This window comes from Symphalangus syndactylus, chromosome 4, assembly GCF_028878055.3.
Source record: "Symphalangus syndactylus isolate Jambi chromosome 4, NHGRI_mSymSyn1-v2.1_pri, whole genome shotgun sequence".
Taxonomy (NCBI): Eukaryota; Metazoa; Chordata; class Mammalia; order Primates; family Hylobatidae; genus Symphalangus; species Symphalangus syndactylus.
In genome coordinates, this window is record NC_072426.2 from 135,497,811 (window position 1) to 135,518,074 (window position 20,264).

Sequence of the window (20,264 nt, forward strand, 5' to 3'; positions counted from 1 at the left end):
TTAAAAGTGATCATGTGATTTTACCAAGTAATTCAACTTCTGGGGAAATGTTATAATAATAAAAGCATAATTGAATTTCAAATATACGTTTCAAAAGTTTGTAGATCACTAGACATTTACATAAAAACTGCATACCAAATAGTAGCAAATTTTAACTAAAATTTGGCCTGAATGTAATCTCAATAAATCACACGTGCTGTGGTTAAATTTAAATTTCATATAGGAAAAATCAACTAATTACAAAAATGCCATTATAGAGAAATCAATTAATTTAGTATGAAATCAGGAATGAATAACACTATCACATGAAGCTATGTTAAATTATTATTATTATTAGTTTTCTTTCTTTTTCCAAAATGCTCCAATGGAGGTATTCAACTGAATCATTAGGGCATATATGATACTCTTTCTCTCTGATAAAAAGAAAAAAGAAAAAAAATTAATTGGAAAAAGTTTTTAAATTAGCAGGTTTTATATTTTGAGCAGGATGTTTAAAAATCATGTAGCAACATCCCAATCAAAAATAACTTGAGATAGTTTTATTTTCAAATATGTAAGGTATATAAATATGGGACATGGTCCTTGGTATGAAGTTGCTAACTCAAAACATACTGTGTGTTTAACAGTCTCTGAAGACTGATATTCTCTAACTTTGTCCCAGTTTTAAATATTTGAAAAGTTCTGAAATAGAACAAAAAATGATGTTTAAATCCATTGTAGTTGAGTTAACAGCAAAATTTTAGGATATGACCTACCATATTCTAATGACTATCACAGATTAATTTAAGCCTGCTGGTGCTTTACAGAAGTCTCTTGTATACTCGGCATCTTGTCACATTCTATTTTCTGGATCAAGAGCCCAGTGTTAAGATCTAAAAACTGGGGCAGTAAAAGCCTGAGTGTCACACAGCAGGGTTTCCATAGTGTCCTAACCATTTATAAATCAAATCCATTCAAGGCTAATAATAAATAGGACACAACAATTTCAAGACAAACAGTGTGGCTTCTTCAAATATTTAAACAATTCCGAATTTTGCAACTTCAAAAAGTTATTTTGCATTTAAAAATACCTTTATTTGCTCTACCTGAAGACTATTTTTGAGGAAAAACAAAGTGGCACTAGAAGGCCAGAATCAGAATATTCTTAATGCCTTCTTGAGCTCCCTCTACTGATTTTTAGACAGTTTTTAACTTAACCGAGGTGTTCAGCAAAACATGTATAATTAACTAGAAGTCCAGTAGAGTAGCATCCGGAGCAGTTTTCACAGCTGGGCACACACTCCGACTACAGACATTATCAATTAAGTTGTACTATTTGTGCACAGACAGGGAAACAAACAGAATGAAAGCCCTTCGACTTTCTCAGGCCTCAGGACATGTAGAGAAACAGGGCACTGGCTAAAAGAAAATAAACAGTTGCAGAGGGTATTAATTTGAAATCGTTGTTGTCATGAATTGTAAATAAGTAGACTTTAAATGCAAAGCATTTTCTAGAAACTTTCTCTTCAGTTTTTAATGATTTTTACTCCAATTAATTATAGCTTTATGAGAAATCTCACCAAGGAAATAATTCAGGAAAATCTTTGGCACAATTCAGGCACTTCTTTCAAGTCTTATTTTCTTTGTAAGCGCACTAACTCTTGATATTCTGCCAAAGGATTGAGATATTGTGCATTTAATTTTTGCATTTATTTTCTAAAGGTATAGATGTATTTTTATTACTATATTTTCTTTTGCTTTTTTTCCTACATAGTCCCATGATGTCACACTATTTGAATAAACAATGCAATTTCATAATAACAAACAATCACTGTAGTTTCTCAAGCATGTGCACAAACCCAAAAAGCATTGTAAGCATTTCTCTTTCCCTAATAATGCCATAGTGTCTGGGATAATGAATCGTTGACATAAATACCAGCTCACTCAATCATTGCCTTAAAGGAACATACATTTTAGAGAACTTAAATTTTCTATGAAAAAATGTGAAGTTCTGAACAAACTGCACAATGCTAAAAGTGTCTATATTTATACTCAGAAATTAGCTTTAAGTCCCAGAATTTAGTTGCAACATGCTCTGTGTAGTATGTTTAAAAGTGGAAGGAAAAAAAAATAACCGAATTAACGTATTTCAAATACATTGTAGTGCCAAACAAAAATGAAAGCTAATTTTCATTAACAAGAAAGCCACAAAAAATAATTACTTTTTTCATGATATGTGCCTTCTGGTTTTTGCCAACAATTTGTCATTTAAAACTGAATAGAATTTTACAAATTGAAGTTCATTCAAGAGGATTTTAAGGTATTATATCCCATCAATACTTGATAATCATAAACTTCTATTTTGTGAGTAGATGTTCACTATTCAACATTCTTCCACCCTAAACATATTGACTTCTTACTGGATGATAAGCTCTTTCTTAAAGTCCCTGGAGCTTACTAATATCATGTTTTCTTGGTTATAATTATGGATAAAAACATTCACCCTTTTTAGAATGATAAGGAATCTTAACTTTAATCAGAAATTACTTAATGTGTTCCTCAGAATGGCATGAAGATGGAACCTATGATAACTCCAATCTTAGGTAGCACTCTTATCCCTTAGTAATGCTTTACCTGTTTTACTTTTTACCTGAACACTTATCAATGCCAGATATTATATTATACTTTGGCCTTATTAGTTTGCTTATTGTCTATCTTGCCACAGAGAGGGTAGGGCAGGTACTCTGTCTCTGTCATTGCTACTCATCCCCAGCACCTGAAAGGGTACCTGAAACAGCAGTTATTTAATATATTTATTGAATTTATTTATTTATCTTAAAATAACTATATATATGTGAGTGTGTATATATGTGTGTGTGTGTGTATATAAATATATATATATATATATATATATATTTTAGATGGACTTTCACTCTTGTTGTCCAGGCTGGAGTGTAATAGCATGATCTCGGCTCACCACAACCTCCACCCCCTGGGTTCAAGTGATTCTCCTGTATGATCCTCCCTCCTGAGTAGCTGGGATTACAGGTGCCTGCCACCATGCCCAGCTAATTTTTTGTATTTTTAGTAGAGATGGGGTTTCACTATGTTGGCCAGGCTGGTCTTGAACTCCTGATCTCGGGTGATCCACCCGCTTCAGCCTCCCAAAGTGCTGGGATTACAGGCTCGAGCCACTGCACCCAGCCAAAATAGCTATAATCTTAATAATATTTTTAAAGGATTATTTATAAAAGAATGAAGAATTGAATTTATCTATTAGTTATCTTTATTTAGCTTTTGTCAAAATAAAATTGTTTTAATTGTATATAAAAGATATAAGTGCAATGGCTTTTTTCTGTGTAATTAATGTTAGTAAAAATCATTGCCCAATAATTTACTAATCTTTAGACTACATAAACAAAAAAAAATTATCCATAGCACATAAATCTTTTGTTGAAGATCTTTTGAACATGACATTTTTTCAAGTGTTGAAGTTTTTCTTTTAAAGTAAATCTAAAGTATATTTCTTGCACTTTTCCTAAATAGCAAGTGTAAAATGTCATGTTCACCTTCTATGTAATTACCATGTTATCTGTAAAAGAGCATAAATATAATGTTAAATACAAGTTTCTGATTTGCATGAAAATAGTCCATGTTGCATGCAATAAGGTCATAATAAAATATCCTTTGTGTGGTTCTCAGTCAGAGACCAAAGTTAAAAATAGGAAAACACAGCAGATGACCAAACTCTAATATCAAAAAACATTAACCAAATCCATCATCATAAATCTATTATAGTCTGAAATGTACAAAGCATTATGTAATAAATGCAAGCATAAAAAGAGAATGAAATCCAATAAGGATCAATTAATTTATATATATATGAAGTAATTGTAAACTATGCAGGCTTTTTTTTACACACAGAAGTTTCTGGGCTTCTTCCTATAAAAGAATTAATTAGGAAGAACAGCCTACGACACATTAACAAATCCAAAAGCCACTCCAGACTGTCTACTACACAGTTTAGGTGATAAATTTAGGGTTAGAAAGAAGAGCCCAGTGGCATTCAAGCAATAAAGACTAAGGTTTAAGTAAAACTTCAACCAGGTACAGTAGGCAGAACACTACCTGAATCCCAGTGACACACACTCTTGTATAATCACCTCACCTTGTGTGTAGGCAGGACATATAACTTGCTTTTGACCAATAGACCATGGCAAAGGTAATGTGCTATTGCTCTTGTGGTCACATTTTATGGCAAAAAGGAAGGGATTTAAAGATGTAATTAAATGTATATCAAAAGAGAGATTACCCTAGATGGGCCTGACTGGATGAGCGAGCCTTTAAAAGCGGGGTTAGAGGTCAGAAACAGAAGCAGTTAGATTAATTCTTCTGCCGGCCTTGAAGAGGCAAGTTTCCATGAGTTCTGAGCCACAAAGAAACAAATCCAGCCAACTGTTAGGTGATCTTGGAGAATCTCAAGCCTCAAACAAAAACCCAGGGCTGGCAGAAACCTTGACGGTGAGGTCCTGAGCAGAGGAGCCAGCTCACCTGTACCCAGACTCATAGTTCATGGAAATTGGGAGATAATAAATGTTTATGTGGCTAGGTCTGTGATAATTTGTATGTCACAACAGAAAACATACATATGTTTTAAAAACATGAACATTTTGATGAGATCCAGAGTGACATTGACATGACATTTACTGCAACAAAAACTGTAACAACTCTGAAAACCACATGGGAGCACAATATGCTCTTAAACTATAAGAACATTTGACTGAATGCAGAAAAGTGGGACTTAAACAGGGATTCTTGAAAGTACAACAGTCCAGACAGGACATTGTGTTTATACAGAGGTAAGGAACTATGTGATGGTTTAGATTTTAACTTATCTTTGTTTTGCATGCATGCATTTCACATATCAGAAAATGGAAAAGCAGGTTGACTACTTGCAGGGTGTAGAACCAATTAGAAGAATCTTTAAAGCAGCAGAGAGTGTCAACTTAATGTAAAAATTAGAGATCTAATGGTGATTTCTGAACACAGTGGCATTTTAAAGCATATTTTAGTCAAGAGAAATCCAGAGAAGATATGAAATCTGTAACAGCAGGACATAAAGAGTAGGATCTGATCATGCAGTTGACTTCAGACAAAACTTGGTCTGTGTCTCAGCTCTGTGGGCAATACCTTAAGACTTGGTTTCAGAAGACATACAAACATGGAAAAATGCTCCACATCACAAATCATCAGAAACGTGCAAGTCAAACCACAATAAGTCACCATCTTGCACCAGTCAGAATGGTTATGATTAAAAAGTCAAAAAACAACAGATACTGGTGAGGCTGCAGACAAAAAGGAAGTCTTATATGTTATTGGTGGGAATATAGATTACTTCAGCCACTGAAGAAAGCAGTTTGGAGATTTCTCAAAGAATTTAAAACTGAAATACCATTTGACCCAATAATGCAATTACTGGGTAGATAGCCACAAGAAAATTAATCATTCTACAAAAAAAAAAAAATACATGCACTTGCACGCTCATTGCAGCACCATTCACTATAGCAAAGACATGGATTCAGCCTAGGTGTTTATCAATGGTAGATTGGATGAAGAAAATGTGGTACACATACACTATGTAATACTACACAGCCATAAAAAAGAGTAAGATCATGTCCTGTGCAGCAATGTGGTTGCAGCTGGAGACCATTATCCTAAGCAAATTAACACGGGAACAGAAAACCAAGTATCCCATGTTCTCAGTTATAAGTGGGAGCTAAATATTGTATACACATGGACATAAGGATGACAATAACAAACACTGGAGTCTACAGGAGTGGAGAGGTGGGAGGGAGGCAAAGGCTGAAAAACCAATTATTGGGTATTATGCTCAGTACCTGGGTGTTGGGATCACTCATACCCCAAACCTCAGCATCAGGGAATATATCCAGGTAACAAGCATGCACATATATCCCCTGAATCTAAAATAACAGTTGAAAATAATTTAACTTTTTTTAAAAAAAAAGATGGTTTCCCTATATCTACATTGTAAAGTGTTATGCATATAAAATGAAACTGTGTTTATAAATGCTTAAGACTATGCACGGGATATTATGAATCGTCAGAAATTTTGTCTCATTATTATTACAGCAGGAAGAAACAAGAATAAGGAGACTAGTGTAAAGAATGTCAAAATAATTCTGTCTCAGTTTGGACAGTCTGGGTCAAGGTAAAAATGATAAGAGAAAAATAGAGAATTGGGAATCAGACAAAGCTACATGATAAAGTGAGGGATGTAAAACTTGCGTACCTGATGCATATTGTATAGGAAGAACAATGTAATTTTTAAATATTTATGAATTTTTAGACCAAAGTAAATTGAAGGAGAATTTGTCATCAACTGACTGCCAGAAAAAAATAGAATAGGGGATCATGTTAGGGATGAGATCATGAGTTCATGGGGTTTGTGCTGTCACCGTGAAATCAGAGTTAAAATGTCTAGCAGACCTTTGTAAATACATTAATGGACTTCAAATCTAGGTCAGAGCCACAGATTTGGAGGATATCTGTGAAGAGATGATAATTGTAGCTGCTGGAGTGAATGGACTTCCTAGGGCTCCACAGAGAATGAGGAACAATGAGTTACACGAATGGTATACACAATCTCGTAAAAATTTCAAGATTAAAAACATTTATGCCAGACTTCATGTCAAAAGTGAAACACTGGTTATTGTTAACCAATATGTAAAATATAAAATAAAAGGCCCTATACGCTTTCCACTTTGAAGTTAAACATTCTTAAGAAAATCAAACTTTTCTATCTCCTTTGGGATCCACTTAATAAAGATGACCAAAAACTTGTATAATGGGGATTCAGTAGGGAGTCTGGTGCAACTTTCTGGCACACCTGGGAGCTGTGTTATAATAACTGCTAACAGCAGTCACCTCTTCTCTTTCTCAGTCACCCTAAATGCGATATGAAAACAAAGAGCAACAGCTAGTGGCGAATATTTCCCTTTACATCAAATACAATTAGATAGAAACAATAGAATAAAGTATTTAATGTTTCCAAAGCCTTCAAGAGCCTGCCGTAGATTACCTCCTTGGTATTGTGTCTCAAAACTAGTCATTTGTTTTGATTATTTTATTTAATCTTGATTTAATCTCGCAGACTGTTCAAAACTTTAGTAGCTAACTAATCTGAAGGATTACGTGTGAGTAGCAGTTGATACCACAAATGCGGATTGCTTGAAATGGTCTAAATTTCACGAAGTATTTGAATTTCATCTCCAGTAGGACTTTCAAGGGAAAAAGAAAAACAACTTGAACTCCTAGGAAACATTATCTACTCTATTCTATTGTTTCCTATGCTGTTTGAGGCACCAAGGGACATTGGCTGCTGCTAATATTTTGAATTTTCTATGAGGTCAATTAATGTAGCATCTTTATAACATTAAATACAGAGGGAAAACCCCTTAAGGTCTTTGGTATTATGCATTCTAAAGTGTGTATACTAAAGAATATATGGTATAAAATAATTTCAATGACTTAATAATTAAGGAATAGTCTTGGGGAAATAATAAGAGACATTTACATATAGTAAAGAGATTATCATAGTAAAAATGCTTAGTTTTGAAAATGACATAGCTAGTTGGACTTTTGACCTAAATAGAGGTACTAGACATGTAAACTTGGTTTGCTTCCCTAATTCACCTATTACTAGTTGTGTGACCATAGGATATAGTAGTATGGAGATTTGATGTGAGTTTCTGCTTTCTTATATTAATATGAATAATTAAGAATTGAATAATATCAGTCTTTACAAAGCCATGCAAATGTTACATTACTTAATATGGGTTTATGGCCTGATATCAATAAAATATATATGAATACCTATTAATACTTTGAATAGTATCTATGTCTATCTTATTCCTTTTCCCAGATGAAAAAGCAAATTCAGGATCAGAAACCAAATGATATCAATAGGTACTCCATTATGAAGCAACAGATGGCTTTACTAGTGCCAACTCACTGGTTCTTTTTCTTTAGAAATATGAAGAGCCAGATTCCATAATCCTAAGTGAGGCAGCTCAGAGACTGATTGACAGTAGAGTCACGGCAATTGCTGGGGCTTTGAGAAAAAGGACATGTATCTACAGAGGGCAGGTAGGCATTTGTGTTTTCATGTAAGGACATTTACTTTTAGGGTTTTGGAATTTTAAAAATAATAATAACTCAAGAGATAATAAAACAATATCTAGTGGTCCAACTACAAAAGGTAAATTATTTCCATTTCATCATCATCTTTGGGGAATATAGTTCAGGTGTGTATGTTTTAATTGCTACCGTGTGTATGTCTTAATTGCTACCTTGGTGCTATATTCACAGAGAAAATACATCAGTAAAGTAAGTTTCTCTATTACAATATATATTTAAATACAACTCAATGAAGAAGTATTTTTAAATCTTCTGCTTTGGAATTGTTACTTGTGCAATGAACTAGTTATGAGTTGAAATAATATTCTATGTATTGACACACAAATGAACTCACTAAGCAACCACTTTGCTTTAGAGATTTATAAAATTTGATACCAAAAGCCACATTAAATTAATATTAATTACTTGATTTTAAACCAAGAAAGTTCAGAGTGAAGCTGTTCTCTTATTTCACTACATTTATATGTGAAAACATTAATACATAAGGAATAAAAATATGTTATGTGCAGGGATATCCAGGCTCTGTTCTACAGAGGTGCATGGCTTATTATCTGAAGATCTGTAGGAAGTAAACTTGATGTTTTACTTTTATAGACTGTAATTTCCAAATCCTTTATCAGAAGTCACATTTTTTCATAATTAATGTGGTGCTATAACCTCTTCATTATGCATACATCTATTTTGTTTTTTATTCCGGCAAATATTCATTTTCAATTATTCCTTGTCTTGCCAATCAGCATGAGAGGTTCTAAATGTCATTTTAATGCCAAAAAACTGGTATGTGCACAAGCATTCTAGCCGAAATAAAAAATAACAATAATTAGAAGACAAATTTGCCACTAAAAGTTATATATTGTATTACAGCTTATTATCTAAATTATTTTGTACTAGCTAGCATGTCTTTAACTTGCATGTTCTAGGTCATCCCCTTGCATGTTTATTGTAGAGTAGAATTTACATATATATGTGTATATACATATATGTGTAAATATATATGTACACACATACATTCGTACACATGTACACTCATTCTAATTGTCTCAATTACTTATACTATTATTTAATTCATCCTCTTTCAGAAAAACCATTGGAACTCTGAGTTTATCAAAACATGGTCCCATCCATTATAATAATATCAATTTGTCAGTACTAAGGTGATTTAAAATACAGAGGGACCAATTGCTTTACTGTATGGTTACCAATTTAATGGGAAAATTAGGATATTTACACAAACAATTCTACAGCTAACCTTAAGTAGGCTATACCCAAAAGACTTTGGAAGTGTTGAAGCAGAAGGTGATTAACTCTGTTTGGTAAAGGATAATTGGTCACTTGACTCTTAGAGCGATTCTAACAACAGGAAGTATTTTTTCTAGTTTATTAGTTCACAAGAGTCTTTTGAGCTTCATAATATATTAAGTAGTAAAAATACGAGAGATACTATGTCAATTTTGGGCAAATATGAAGAACTAATAGATGTCATTCCAGGCCTTTGGGTCTCATTGGTAAATGAGCTTTAAATATTATTTTTTAAATGGTCATTATTCAAAGAAAACTATCAATAAATTATTAGGCAAATAACTTCTTAAATATCATTTTAAGAGGTATTTTTATTTTTTTCAAACTTTTTAGAGTATTTCAGATTTATTATGGCATGTATTTCTCTATCGTCCATGTTAGTAACTAGAAACCAAAACAAAAAAAAAAGAAAGAAAGCAGTATACAGCCTTGATAATAAAAATTCCAAATTGATTCACCCTTATCTTAAATCTCACAAAACATAAACAGGAATGCATTTTATTTGTAAGGAGAAATTATCTATAAATTTCATTTTGGACTCAATTTTTAGTTTGATCGATAACCCTTAAGAGGTTGAGAAACAATTTAAAAAGACAAATTGAGCATGTCGTGTAATATAGAATTAAATTATTTTAATAATTTTCTGTAGACTTTATGAAGTTCATCACTTTTCTGAAAACAGTGCTGCATATATTTGCAGTGTGTCTGTAATGAAATGAGTTAATGTCTTAACAAGCCATCCAGTGTTGTGTTACTGAATAATCGTTTACATTTTACATGAATTCATTATAACTCCAAAATATGGTCATTTCTTTGTGGATCAAAGACTTAATAAGGGGCCACCACATTTGAATATCTTTCATAAGTGTCTTCAAAGTTGGCAATTTTATTAGTTTCAGTGGAAATGTTATTCTGCCTTTAAATAGTGTCCTTATATGCTAAATTTGGGCTTATGATGGGAATCTAATTTTACCTTATTTCAGGACTAAGATACAAAAGCTAAAAGTGTAGAAAAATCAGAAAAAAATGCAGCTAATGTTTTACCTTTGCAATCTCATTGAGTCAACCTTTGGTTATTATTGCCAGTAGCATAGTTTGACTTCAGTGTTTAAATATGTTATTGTTAGATGAAACACTAAATTTCATCTTAAAGAATTCCAGATATTGGTAGTTCAAGGTAAATGTTTATACTTGAATAAAGATATACATCTTGGAAAACTTTGTGCACACGGAAGTCAATGACACACTCAGGTACATTTTGAGTAAATATAATGTATATGTATAGTATGCCTTTCAAATGAGTTATAAAATTAAGATATATATTAATGTTTCAAGATAATAAATAAAATTGAAAATAAAATAAGCCATAATTTTGTTAGAAATTTCGCAGCCTAAATATTTATAGCAATATGATTAGTTTTAACAATAACGTTTCAAAATTTGTAGTGGAAAGAATGATTCTCTGTGTATTTAAAGGAGATTATGTTGTATAAACTTCCTAGCTCAGTGTTTTATATATTCTTTTTTGCCCCTCTACCCAATCCAGGCTTTCAAAATTTGCATGAAAATTTAATTTAAGATCACATGACTGACATGAATCCTACAAAGAATATCTGTTTAGGGTAAAACATGTAAACAACTTCAAAAGATTTACATTTGACCTTTAGTATTTGCAACAATATGCATTTCTTGTAGCAATCACTCTCATGTAGGGCTGTGTAGTAAATACAATGAAAAATCTCTACTTAGAATATTTAGTTTAAATCATAAAATTCTAAAGCTAAACTTCATCCTAGTAACTCTAATGCAACTAGAGTAGAAATTTTATGATATTTTAAAATATACAAATATTTAAACCTAACTTAGTGTATGCCTGCTGAAAAGCATAGCTCTATTCAGTTGAATAATACTTATTAAGTATGAAACAGCTTTATATTTAACTCATTCCTATTAATATTGGACGTCTACTTGCAACATAAACTCTCTCTCTCTCTGCAATGTAAAGGAAATATGCCCCACCGCCGTGCTTTTCCAGGCATCATTTATACTTAATCTAATGTTACTAAATGACATAAATGAGAGACCACAATTCCATTTATCAGGCAAACCATCACACCTGTCAAAGTCGTGAATAGTAATACGAAATACAAAAAGCACAGGATAACTTCTATCATTTAATAATTGCTCACTATGAGAAGTACTGTTCAGTCGTTTTCCACACTGAATTCTTTCTCTGTACACACTCAGAACACACTGCCAATTGACAAAAGGAACATAGCTTCAAAAGAAAATCTTCTAAGTAAAGAAAAGCTCTCTGTTAAGCATGCAAGAGGTTAAACATTGCTGAAATAGTGAGACATTTTCTCAGCCCACGCTTCCCGGTTCCATTCAATTACCAACAGCACAAGCGACTATAATACAAGCGAATACTGTATTATTAAATCAGAGCTTCCCATTTACATCCACCTCTAACCTGAGGGGGTGGCAAGGGGATGACATTTGCTAGTCAACAGCAGAACAAACAGCCCCCAACTTGGAAATACACATGACCTTGGGGTGTGGAATGCTCAGAGACTGAGTTTCACAAGTTTTATTTGGATCTACTGCATAACAACACATCTAAATGGACCCAGCATGATGTAAATGTTTCTATACCTACCTCCTCCCTTCCAAAAAATGTTAAGAGAGCTCTGCACTTTGAAATCTATGCTTTGGATATAGGAAATAATATTGATGATTAACCAGAGACTAGTCCATTCAAATAATTATTTGATTATATTTGTTGTAAACAACTTGTTGGTTGATTTATTTAATATCATTTGCTAATATATTTGGGGGGTTTCCTGGAATGGTTCCTATCCTTTGAACCCTGCTGAAAGTATTGCTCTAAAATATTTATATTTACAAAGCAAGATATAACATACTGACATTAACTTCACAAAAAGCAAAGCTCTCAACTTCCCCTCTAGAATTTAGTGCATAATCACTAACAGATGATCCTGTAATAATAATAATAGTAATTATTAAAATATTTTTGCAATCATTGCCAAAAGTCCAGTTTCAAATTATAAAAATAAGCATAACTTGTTTTTAAATTTTTGTATGGCAGTCCGTATTTCTCCCCCACTTGTAATCATTTATAACAATATTATTTTTCTTACCTTATTTTAACAGTCACAAAAGTCCCCCAGAAAGATTCCTAAACGCTGTGGAAATATAAATCACAATTAAAAAAAAAAAAACTCTAAAAAGATCGTCTTAGCTGGGAAAAAAAAAAAAATAGTTTGGTCTAAAACTATAGAAATCTCCAAAGTCACGCCTGAATGAGCGCCCAGGTGGCAAACAGAGGACTCTCTCCCACGTCCGATACCACACTCCTTTGTCAAGTTGATATGGGTCCTGTTGGTGAAGCGGGTCCCACAGGGCACAGAGGGTGCAAGAGGGCGTTGCCTCCAGGTGCTGGAGCAACTGGTCCGCTCCCGTCTCAGGTTCAGCACCGACAGCACAGTGGACAGTACCAGCTCCTCTCACCTCCAGTTTGTCTCAGTCACTGAACCAGGCTGATTCTCGCTCCTCCTCCCTACAGGAGCTGCTGCCACTCAACCCGGGGGTGCCCCGCCCCCACGATCTGACGTAACTATTTTGCATATCAACTCGCTGAGAGGTGAGGGGCCTCCCCCTTGACTGGGCTTCTGCTAGAGTCAGCTGCGGCAATCGAGGCGACAAAATTCAGGCTTAACGTCAGCATGGGCATCCTTGGACTTCAAGATGTATTCTCAACCAGTCCAGTAGAAACTAAACGCTTTGGCGGTGCTGGAGCCTTTGCCTTCGCTGGGACTGCCGTTTCTATGCACTCTAAGATCGCTGCGGGCACAGCTCTGGAAGGAAGACGGGGCGGAGAGAGGGGGCAGTGGAGCATGGAGAGGACCGAGTGGGAGGCGGGTGGGGAGGAGACGGAGAAATAGAATGAATCTGTTCAACCATTCTTGAAAACATCTCTGATCCTTTTGATCTTCCTGGCCAAACTTTGCTGCCTCTCCCTGCCATTCGGTTATTTGAACGGATCCGTATTTGGTGTTCCTACTCCCTTCCCTCGGTTCACGGAGCCGCTGGAGGGAGTCGCTGCTGCAGAAACTTGCCTGGAAGAAAAAAAAAAATCTTGAGCACTGAGAGAAAACGTGAAAGCTTGCAGGGCTAACCATCATTTCTAAACAGAATCTTAAAAAAAAAAATACGAGTGCTCCATAGTATGTATTTTACTTTATATGCATTCCTATAAAACCTACAGAACCTTCCTTATTCATTCTCATGATTTAAATGTATCCTCAAACTGTATAGACTTGGAGATTCCAGAGGGAAAAAAAATTTAATAATAAAAAGTGAAAGTTCTCAGCTTCAACTTCCACTGCCAAAATTCTGAAGGTTATGCAATATTTATTATGTCTACTATATCAATTGTTCTATGAAAGATGGGGTATGCTGGAAGCATTACATAGCCTTTAGCAATTCTCTCAGTATTTGTGATATTTCTTGTCCCAGTGAAGCTCTAGCGGCCTTGAAGGCAAGAGAGAGGGGGCCTGTCATGCCAAATTCCACAGACTGCTTAAACTTGTAAACAAACACTTTCAGTGAACTGAAGCAATCATCCAGAAGGGTGATTATTCACATTCCATGCACATGTCCCACCTACAGCTATCATGACTTACTTGGACAGAGAAGTGGGTATCTAAAACTAAGCTTAAATTTTCTTAAGTTGGATAAAGCATGTTTAATAAAAAAGGTTGTTTATTCAAATAATGTCGTAGCATTTCACACATTGCTTTCCATCAGAATGCATACATACTGATATGTGTCATCATATGCCAGGAGTCTGATATCATCTAGCACTGGATCCACTCACAAGCATTTTTCAGGGACTCTAATCAAATGAATACACTTGTTTATTTCCCCATCAGGAAAAATAATACATTTTATTTTCTCTAATATTAAGAAGTTATTTGAGGAAGTCTATTTACTTTGTGGGCCCATACCCCCAAACTTCTTCTTTCTAGTTACTTAAAAAAGAAAAAATAACAGGAAAAAACTATGGTGTTTTTGCTTGAGGGAAGAAACTTTTTTTTTTTTTCTGATTCACACCACACAAACCTTTCTCTATGGCTTTATTCCAGAAATTGCCCGTTTCTTTTCTGAACGTACAATCCCCGGTACTATTTCTCCAACACACCTTGACTATAAGTTTTGCATTTCGGGTAATCTGCAATGTTTTTGTTTTCTCAGACAACTACTGATTTTATGTTTATAAGTGTCAAGTGCCATGACTTTTTGCACAGATATACCCATACATGCCTATATTATGAGTTCTTCAATTCCCAAAGTCATTTTAATAAAGGTGGCAGACACCATGATATGTCAGGAAAGATGATCTGTGGGGGCAGATGGGTGTTGCACAATTACAATTACAATGGAGCCAACTGTATAACTTGAACTTAGGCTGGCTATGGCGCACGTGATATGCTTCTTTTGGAAACATCGCATAGCACACTTTGGTCTGCTTCATGCCAATGTGCCGAAATGTCAGAGAAATCTTGATAGTTCACTTTAGCAATATAGAGAGTACATGATATATGCGTAAAAAATTCCACCAAGACTTATGTTGTTTGTATAATGGACACTATTTTTCAGTTTACTCCAGTGTTCATAATGTTTTGGACTATGAATTCAATTAAAGCAGTCATAATATTATTGAAAAGCCTGAGGGAATAAAACTGGAAAACAAACCTTCCTTTCGAAGATGGAAAGGAAAGCCAAATCATTTTCTCATTTTTTCACGGTCTTTAAAAAGAGAGAGAGAAGAGAGAGAGAGAAGAAAGAAAGAAAGAAAGAAAGAAAGAAAGAAAGAAAGAAAGAAAGAAAGAAAGAGAAAGAAAGAAAGAAAGGAAAATGAAAAGAAAAGAGCTATTTTGGCAAGCATGAACAAAGATGAATACATGCAGAAAAGCATTGAGAATATTCTCCTAGCAGATTCTTGGTTTTGTACTGTCCTAAATGGCAATGTGATGTGGCTGAGGGCAAGTTATTTAAACCTTTTCATCACACTCATCATTTGTAAAATATGTAGGTTATCCTGTTATCTCCAAAACTCATTACATGCTTGTCATTCTGTAATTTTATATTAGACTTCAAAACTTCAGAAATTTTTATATTAGAATTCAAAATTTTATGTTAGAATTTAAACCTTAAGAACTTTTCCCTAAGTGAAATAAATTGGCATCTGGTTACTAAGCCTGTGAAAAGAGTATCTTCATGTAATTAGGTTGGGAGGTGTGGAGAGGCTAAGATCAACTATGAGGCTAAGAGAGGTCAAAAAAATAAATTTTATCCACCCAGGCTGAAACTAAAAAAAGGCAAAATAGGCCTGTTAAAGCATTCATTTATTATATAAGCATATTGCAATAATCTCTCATATAGTCACAAATGTAATTACTGTTCAGGATATTTGAAGTAATTGTAAAGCAACAATAAAATTTAAGGCATGCGGAAGAGGTTAGATGGATTTTTAGTTGCAAACTGGCACTGGAAAGATGACTAAAAATTAAGCAAATGTGCTTAAGGAAAATTTATTTAAAGCTGGATGACCGGCCGGGCGCAGTGGCTCACGCTTGTAATCCCAGCACTTTGGGAGGCCGAGGCGGGCGGATCACGAGGTCAGGAGATCGAGACCACGGTGAAACCCCGTCTCTACTAAAAAATACAAAAAATTAGCCGGGCGTGGTGGCGGGCGCCTGTAGTCCCAGCTACTCGGAGAGGCTGAGGCAGGAGAATGGCGTGAACCCGGGACGCAGAGCTTGCAGTGAGCCGAGATTGCGCCACTGCACTCCAGCCTGGGCGAAAGAGCAAGACTCCGTCTCAAAAAAAAAAAAAAAAAAAAAAAAAAAAAAAAAAAAAAGCTGGATGACCAACATCTACCGAAGGATTTTAATTTAGGTAATTTACATGAACATATTGGAATGTAATACACAGAAATTATAAAGCACATTGTAATGTTGTCTTGCGACTGTGGATATTTTGGGGCTTCTGTAGTATCATCAAATTTTACAAGCTCCTTTTCAAATTATAATTATTTTAATATATTTGTAGTACATTAGAATTATAAATACTCTAATGGTAATAACAGTGTATGTTTTGTTAATATTTCTTTTTGAATCAATTATAAGAAGGTTTGCTAGTAATTGAGAACATGCTTATTTTGAAAAGCAAAGATGCACTTTTTTCTAGGTAATTTTCATGCTTACTTTTTGGGTATCAAAATAAAGCAGGGCCAGAAAAAAAACTGATAGCTATAAATAACCTTTTTTTAAATAAAAGGGAGTGAAATGATTCGACATAAGCATTAACGTGATTAAGATGGAGATCCCAACATCCCTGAAATGTGAGCTTATACATGATTGTGCTTTCTCCTGATAATGCATATGTACATAAAGTTTTTTAAAGAGTAGATGCTGCATTTAATTGTGGCTAAAAACTAATTTATGCTCTTTCTTTTTAACCTTTTTATAGTGATTCCATATATATATATAAAATAACACATATATATATATAAAAACACATATATATACACAGTGTTTCTTTACTTCCATTACTTTCTTACTTTCCTACTTTCTATCTCTTGCTCCCTTGGGCCCTTTTGTGCTCTCCACATATGTTTTATTTCATTTTAATGTTCTATTTAAAATGTCTATTAGGTGTATGTCTACTGTGGTAAAGGACATTTAAATATAGTATTTTGTTATTGAAAGAAATGTTGATACAATACATTTATATTAAATTTCTTAGCCAATTCCAAACTGTGACCTTAAACAAATTTATATGTGTGCGTGTGTGTGTGTGTATGTGTGTATGTAGGTAGGCTATACTAAAGTGAATTTTCAAATATGTTTTCTTAAAATTATGGAAATAAAATTTAAGATATATGAATTAAAAACTCACTGCTAATAAATAAAGCTGCAAATTAAAGAACACTATTTCATTATGCACACACACATATTTGATCTAAGCAGCAATTACAATTTTCATGAGATTATATCAGTTTAATTTTAAATCTCAATTAGTTTCATTGGGATTATTTGAAATCTCAATATATGTTAAAATTGCGATTGTGTTGTTTTTCATTTTCTCCATTATATATCATAGCATAGGCATTTTGGTGGCTTTGGATAAGATTGTTAAATTTAATCAAGACTACTGTGAAAGGTCTTTTCTTGCTAGTATTTACATTAACACACAGAAAGATACACTAAGAGAGACAATTTTTATCATTTGTAATTATAAATCCTCCATCAAAATGGCACATTTCATAAAGGAGTGGCGGACTTTTTCAGAAATACTTGGCTAAAAGTTGACTATAACTTTTTGCTATTCTACCTCTCAAATTATCAGATTAATGCACATATAAACTTTAATTGTCACTGTGTAAACAGGCTTCTCAAATTCTACAAGAACCTGGACAAATGTATAGTATGAATAAAAGTTATAGGTTTAAGAAATTGTTTGATAGCAATATTTATTGAGGTAATATTAATTGGAGAAAGATAGAACATGGTTTAATAAATGCTGCTTAACTGGAAAGCTGAAACCTACCACATTTAATACAGAAACCTAGGTTTGGCCTTAAAAGATTTGCTCATTGTCATCAATAATTTGGGGTCAAAATGAATTCAGAATTATAGTAACCGGCCATTTAAAGAACCACTGCATAATCAAAGGATGTACCATGAATGCTGAGGGTGCAAAGACAAATAAACCTATTTTATTCTCTATGATAAATATAGATTCTTAATGTTATAAGTTTCATCTTCTCAATTGAAGAGAATTAAAACCCGCTCTTTATATAGCCACATCGTGGGGAATGAACATTAACATACAGATTTAGCAGACTCAGGTTTGTGTTAACTATTCTAGTTTTTATGCATTTTCATATTTTTTTTATTTAGTTGTCAACTTCACAGACACACTCATCCTGCTTTCCAAATAATACTACTATGAGTTTCCTCCTAAAGCTGTATTTTGCCATTCTGCTTTGGCTTGGTAAAAATGTTTGCTTTTCCCACACTAGTAAACAATGGGAATTAACTTTCAATAACAGCGAGCATCTATCAACGTGCCCATGCACAGAGTTTTCGAGCTCATATGAATGGATTCAAAAAATATTGCTCTGTAAAAGTATAGATTGAAATGATGAATTGATTTAAAAATTTAATAAGTATAATTAAATAAGAATTAAAAATTGTTATAGAGCTATATATATTCACAATTTGAGATATCCTCCTTAGGGATGTTAAATGTGGACATAAACCTATAAGTAAATCATTTGTTCCTTGGCTTAAGAAAAAGCATCTGAATGTAATTTCTTATAAACTAAACTTGGCAAGATAAGAATATAGTTTTATTTTGCTAGATTTATATAACAAACATATTTAAGTAACCTTTATTTTCTATGAATTAACTTCAATGTTAAAAAAATCTAGAAGTAGTAACCATAATTAAAATATCATCCATTAATAAGCCTTTAAGTACCCTCTACTAATAGCAATATTGTAGAAAAAAGATTGAAATTCTAGTAAAAGCAGGAAACCCTAAAATTATCAGCTAATTCAAGAAATACTTTACAACACAATCTGATCTGCTTCTGTGATTAAATTAACCCTAGAATTACATTTATGTACCACAGTAATAAATAATATTGTTGGCTGCATTTATAAAATTAGAAATAATCAATTATGTGAATCAGATATATTGTTACCTTCATTGTATTAATAGATTTTCAAATCAATTCACTGAGTTTTCCTTTCTTTTTTCTATTACTTTAATAGAATAGAAATTAGTACTTCGTGAGGCAGTTTAAAGTTCAGTAATATTAAGAGTCTTTGGAATCTAAAACTATGGTGCTATTTCTTAACTGAGCTATAAAAAAAAGCATGAGACTTGCTGATGCTCAGACAGACAACTTACATTCTTAGAGTTCTTGTGTTTAAGAGAGCTCTTAGGGCATCTATTGGCCTATGTTGGTATTGCATATGAGAATTTCAGTTCTCACAACTTGAGTTATATTTGCCCACAATGATTAAAATACATGCTGCTGATGAATAAATTTATGTTGGAAATCTGTAATATCTATTGTTGAATTTAAAGTATTAAGCAAATGCATAAAACACATATGGTATGGGAGTTGGTCTTACAAGCATTTCGGTATCAGCTATTTCAACATTTAAAAAATGTATGTTAATTATTTTTTAGAATCTAGTATGTCACTGTTCATATTAGTTGCCGTCACCATTTTACTTACACTTCTGAATTTCTGTTTTGTTTTGTTTTGTTTTTTTGAAACGGAGTCTCGCTCTGTCGCCCAGGCTGGAGTGCAGTGGCGCGATCTTGGCTCACTGGAAGCTCCGCCTCCCGGGTTCACGCCATTCTCCTGCCTCAACCTCCCAAGTAGCTGGGACTACAGGCGCCTGCCACCATACCTGGCCAAATTTTTTTTTATTTTTAACAGAGACAGGGTTTCACCATGTTAGCCAGGATGGTCTCGATCTCCTGACCTCGTGATCCGCCCGTCTTGGCCTCCCAAAGTGCTGGGATTACAGGCATGAGCCACTGGACCCGGCCACACTTCTGTTTATAGGAGAGACAAAATAATTGTTCTTTCACCTTTCAAAAGAACTACACACAGTAACATGTTTTACATTATAACCTTTACAGCAGAATGTAAAAAG

At 33.7% G+C, this 20,264-nt stretch overlaps 1 protein-coding gene across 4 annotated transcripts in view; it reads right to left on the reverse strand.

The window, feature by feature from the left end:
• FSTL5 (follistatin like 5) overlaps positions 1-13,112 on the reverse strand; it is a 783,576-nt gene extending 770,464 nt beyond the window's left edge. For 2 of the 4 annotated variants that reach the window (XM_055276292.2, XM_055276293.2), the window contains exon 1: positions 12,657-13,111. The gene's annotated coding sequence lies outside the window, so the exon portion shown is untranslated. Of the gene's footprint in view, positions 1-12,656 lie in introns of all 4 variants that reach the window. The other 2 variants (XM_055276294.2, XM_055276291.2) reach the window with 2 other exon arrangements.
• Between the last annotated feature and the right edge of the window lie 7,152 nt (positions 13,113-20,264).